Source organism: Acomys russatus, chromosome 18 (assembly GCF_903995435.1).
Source record: "Acomys russatus chromosome 18, mAcoRus1.1, whole genome shotgun sequence".
NCBI classification, from domain to species: Eukaryota; Metazoa; Chordata; class Mammalia; order Rodentia; family Muridae; genus Acomys; species Acomys russatus.
The window spans coordinates 51,514,639-51,520,519 of NC_067154.1; the positions used below are offsets into that span (position 1 = coordinate 51,514,639).

Here is a 5,881-nt window from a genome sequence, read left to right on the forward strand (position 1 = left end):
ATAAGATCACATTCCAGTTTTTGAATAGTATGAGTAGAGCAGTAATAAACAGGGAACGATAAGGAAGTGTTTCTATGGTAGTGTGAAATGTCATTTGAATAATGACCAAGAGTGGTACAACTGGATCTTTTGATGGATCCATTCCCATCTTTTTGAAGAACTGCCCCCACTGATTTCTAAAGTAAATGAAAAAGTTTGCACTCCCATCAGCAATGGATGATTTTTTCATCTTACTCCACCTTTTCACCAGCATCTGGTATTTGGAAGTGCTTTTGATCCCTTTGCAGTTGAATTTTGTGCATGATGATGAGTATGTTTTTATTTAGATTCTTCTACAAGCACCCATCCAGTTTAATCAGCATTATTTTTTTTGAAGATGCTGGTTTTTTTTTTTATTTCATTGTGAATTTGGTTCTTTTATAAAAACTAAGATTTTTTTAGGCATTTGAATTCATGTCTGGATCTTTAAGTTTTATTTGTAAATTACAATATCCTATTGACTTAGCATCTTAAATACATTTTGCACTGAGAATATTATCTTCCAAAATATTAATCCAGTCATATTCTATCATATGTATAGTCACTGATGGCACAAATCCTTTTCTGTGCAAAAATCTTAATTCAGTATCTTTTTATATCTTGCAGTTCACTTCATAAGAGTTGGGAAAATGTGACTGGCTGTCATTAGGCAGATTTTACCTTTAAGAACTTGTTGAGTGGAGAGTGGGATATGACTTTCTCATGTAATCTGGTGCCTCACATTTGACCATGTCCCCTGGAGGGGGAGACCTGGTGGCACTCAGAGGAAGGACAGTAGGTTACCAAGAAGAGACTTGATACCCTATGAGCATATACAGGGGGAGGTAATCCCCCTCAGGAACAGTCATAGGGGAGGGGAATAAGGGGAAAAGGGGAGGGAGGGAAGAATGGGAGGACACAAGGGATGGGATAACCATTGAGATGTAACAAGAGTAAATTAATAAAAAAAAATTAAAAAAAAAAAAAGAACTTGTAGAGCTATAGCCATGTTTCCTTTATCTGCAGGCTGCAACTTCAAGCTATGTGGGTTCTCACTCTCATGGAACTTTTTAAAGACTACAATATATTAAGACAAGTGTAGTCTCATTAGAAATGTAGTTCCACTTAAATTCTTGTATGTTAACCAAATAATTACTAGGAGAGATTAAAATAAAGAAAAAAATTAAAGATTATGTTTATATTTGTTTGAGATTTATTATTCAGTGTGTCAATCATCAAATAAAACTAAATTTAAGGTAGTAAGAACTCAGTTCATAGTCCAAAATTCATCCAGTTTTTCGGAGAAGTATGTTTAATTAGTTATTTTGAAAATGAGATAAATTATAGAGGAATTCATCATTTAAATATCTGGCAGATGAGACACATAATGATATTTCCCATCTTTTAGATATTTTAATACATGTTTCATAGTTTTCAAACCAAGAATTCTAGTCTATAATTTAATTCTGAGAATATATTATGAGCTTCTACTTTTCCCACTCAATTTATATCTCAGCACCATATGGTAAAAGAAGGCCAAGCATTTTTCACAAAAAAAGTGAGTAAGGTTTTTTATTCTAAATACAATTATTATAACCATAAAAGAATTTTAACTATTGTGAGCATATTTTTCTGCTATATAGCAACTATCTGCTCTGCTTGTTCATCTTAATTAACTGAAAATAAATGAGGAGGCAAGTTATTGCTTACATGAACAAATTTCTTTTTAAAAATATGTTTTGGAGCTTTTATAATGAGTACTATATTTACATCTTTTTCACCTCTCATTTTGTTATTCAGAATACTTCCATTATCCATAATGTATCCAACTCACTATCATTCTTTTATAATTATCATTATTTTATGTCTCTATATGTATAACTAAGTATGTGCATATGTCACATAAACACACACAGAGATGTCTACTTTGTTTATATTGCATGGCTTCTATGCATAAGTGTTTAGGGCTTACCCTTTGAGATTGGATAACTTACTAGGTTGGCTTGCAACTGAAGAAAATTGATTCTCTATTTTTTGATAATTATTAATTTTCAGTAACTATTAATCAAGGGGTAGGACCCTTAAAAGTTCCCCAATCCACACTGACTGAACACCTGGAAAATTTTCAGTACCTATTTTCAGTGCCTTCCTCAAGTTTAATTTATTTTATTACATGCAAATTATTTCTAAGTAATCACACAAAACAAAAACAGACAAACAAACAAAAACATGGACGAACTTAAGAAGTCTATTAAAAATACTTCTAAGTATTTTCCTAAGTAATACTTAGACAAGAAAAGTTTAGGTACTGTTCTGTTAAATTTGTGCAATAGTGACAAAAATGATTATTTTAAAAAGAATTCATAGAGAATCCACAAGGTTATGCATGTTCAGTACATTGTGTTTTGACTTTAAATCTAGTGTCTGTTGGAGTTCTAAGACCTCTGGGTCATCTGTAAGATATTTTTCATGTTTTAATATTTATTATTCTCTCATACAATACATCCAACTTCAGCCCCCCCTCACTTATCCTCCCCCCAGTTCCTACACCTCCCTTTCTCCCCAAAATACAACCTCACCCCCACCTTACACTAGAAAACAGAAAGCCTCCCAGATATATCAACTGAACACAGCACAAGACACAATAAGATTAAGCAAAATGCTCATGTCAAGGCTAGACAAGGCAATCCAGTAGAAGAACGCAGAAGGATCAGAAACATCCCCATGGTCACTGCTAGTAGTTCCCACAAAATTCCAAGCCAATTGCTGCAACACATATGCAGCAAACTAGTACAGACATATGCAGGCTCTGTGATCCCCCAGTGGTCCCTGCCTAGTTGATTTCTTGGGTCATGCTTTCCTGGTGTCCTTGGCTCCTCAGGCTCCCATAATTCCTCCCTCTGTCTTTCATGGCTTTTCATGATATTTTCACATGTTCGTACTTAACTCCTCAGCTCCAGTATCATAGTTCTATGCTCGTTATTCAAAATTTGTATTCATGCTTTTCAATGGATGCTCTCCCTGTCATCTTTACCACATTTCTCCTGAGTGACCTCTAGGGAAACAAAATACACCACTTTTCTTTGAGTATTACCTTTTCCTAACAAATAATGTTATTTTTTAAATTGCCTTTAAAATAAATGTTTTCTCTGTAAATATTGTTTTGAACATAGTGGGCCTATATAAGTAGTTTTAGGATAAAAGATATTTTTATGATACAGAAAAATCTGGAGGTCCTTCTTAAAAGATATTTTTGTCCTTATTTTAATTGTTTGCTCTTGGGATGACAGTGGCCTCTCTGCCTGTGATTTCCATAGCACTGAGAGTATAAGGCTATGCATGCATGACCTACTAAAAGTTCATGTTTCAGAAAGAAGTGTCATTTATATTAGAACATAGAAAGTTGAAGACATTTTTGAGGTTATGTTCTAAAATGGGAAACAAAACTGCTCCCTCCATGATGACCTGATTCAATGTTGAATTCTAAATGACACACTTATGGTATGACATTTCCTTGTCATGGGAACATTATAGTCATTATCACTGTCTGCATCACATCATCTGACAGAATTTTGAAGAATATTGCCATTACCTAATGAATGCATAGCTTAAGCTTAAAGATGGATATTAATGAAACTTAACATCTCTATGAGCAAGATGTGAGGGACCCAAAATTGAATAAATATAGCATATAAAATACAATTTATATTCTGTTTTAAGGAAAAATTTATAAGCATAATACATATCTATTAAATTTCTTTTGTTCCAACACATGAAATATAGGAAAGTGACACATTCGTTAGACATTAACAAGAAATATTTTAAATCTGCAAGTCCTTATCAGTTTTTATCTTCTTAGTCACCTAACTAACTCATCTAAAGCTTTTAAGGAATTAATACTAATGGCTCACAGAGTAGGAAAACTATTTTATCAATATATGTTTCTAAATCAATATTTATTTCAGTTTAAATCTTATATATATCTCTGAGTATTTTCGAATGAACAGCAATCATTATATGTTATATTTTGGATTCTTCTTCAAACTCAGCATCTACTCAGTCACACCGAACAATGCTCAAGGCTGGCATCGAAACTGCACTCCCACACACAGCCTCTAGCCTCCCGTTTTCCAGCCATGGATTCCCCATAGTGTGAGCGAGCATTAAGCCTTCATGAAGATATGTCAACAGGATGTGAGCTTCCAGCACACCAAGGAAATGTGCTTCCTGAGCGAGTTGGTGGAGACTATGGAGGTGGGAGCAAAGTACCACTTGCTATCCATAAAGCTAAGTCAGAAGAAAATATCAAGCAACAACAACAAGAAATTAGGCAGAGGAAAAGAAAAATGTGGAAGAACCATCAATGGAGGAGAGTGGTCTAGAAATTGAAAATGAAGGTGTGATTTAGGCAGACACAGATGCCCTTCAGGAAATGGGAGATGAAGATGCAGAGATAACAGAAGAAATGATGATCAAGCAAGTGAAGGGATATGCCAATTAAGCCCTAAACTACGGTGAGGTGCACAAAGCCCTGGCCTTTTTCACAGACACCTTCATACTAAATGCTGGCTGGCCTGTTCCATGTGCCAAAAGAACCAGGATCTTCGTCCAATTACAGAAACCAGGTGCTGCCACAGGAGACTGTGATGGAGACACTGAAATAATCCCTGATATGGCTCAAATGTACAAGTGTCAAGGGAAAGCACCCAGAGTCCTAGTCACTGGGAAGAGTCAGCTCATGATCTTTCCCTGGCCTGTATACTGGGTTATGATGAGGATCCCTGTGTAATGCTGAAAGAAGGTAAAAAAGACTACTGAAAACTGCAATAAGTATGGGTGAAGAGTGGGAAAAAACAAAAAAATAGAAAGGGAGGCTTAAGAAGAACATGATGGGGCCCACAGGGAAGAAGAAGCCAGAAGCCAGTCCAGAGCTCAGTATGGCTCCTGTCCAAGTGGTTTTCCTGGGAATGCCTGGCATCCAGAAAATGTCAGGAATGCTTGACAATGAGTTCCTTAGTGTTCCAGAAGTTCTCACAGCCATGCTGTATCCAGAAGTCATGGTGGCTTTTCAGGATGTGGCTCAGAACCGAACAATTATGTATTCTCTTCATAGCTTGGATCTCCTGTTTTAGGTAATGAAACTTTTAATTTATTTCTTTCTCCTCTTTGATTACAGTTTCTTCAAGTGATTTGTTCATTTCTGTCTTTGTGTATTCCGGTTCTAACTTAAGGGATTTATTTTCCTCTCTAATGGCCTCTATCATTTTCATCACCTTAGATTTGAAATCCTTTTCTACTGCGTCAGTGAGATAGTATCTCCAGGGCTTGTTGTTGTGGTGGGACTGTTGATCTCGGTTTCGGTTGGTATCAAATGGTCCTGGGGATGGTTGTTTGGTTCTTATGCTGATCTCTTCTCATTGTGATGTCTCTGTTTGGATTTTATGCCCAGTGCCTGCTTGGACCTTGGAACATTCTGTGGTTTTTCTGGGAGACCTGAGATCAGATCCACTTGTGATCCCGACAGTGGGGTCTACTCAGTACTAGAACCCACAGACCCTGGTGTTTTTGCAGACTCAAGCTAGATCTCAATCAACACTAGGGGGTGGTAGAATAGCCAGCCAGCCAGTTGTGTTGGCTTCTGCAGGGCCCCACAGCAGTTGTTAGGGAACCAAGGAGCACTCTTTGTGGCTTCTCTGGGTGACTTGAGATCAGTTCTGCTTGTGAACCTGACTATGGGGTCTGTTTGGTACTATGACCCACTTTGGTGGTTTGGCTGTCCCCAGCTAGTTCTGTGCCTAAACTAGGGAATGTACAGAGCTGCTTACTAGCTAGTCTTGTGGTGCTCGCCTTTGGAGGCTGTGTG

General features: G+C 36.8%; 1 pseudogene; it reads left to right on the forward strand.

The window, feature by feature from the left end:
- The first annotated feature begins 212 nt into the window (after positions 1-212).
- Positions 213-5,150, forward strand: LOC127202330 (putative protein FAM10A4; annotated as a pseudogene).
- Positions 5,151-5,881: the final 731 nt, after the last annotated feature.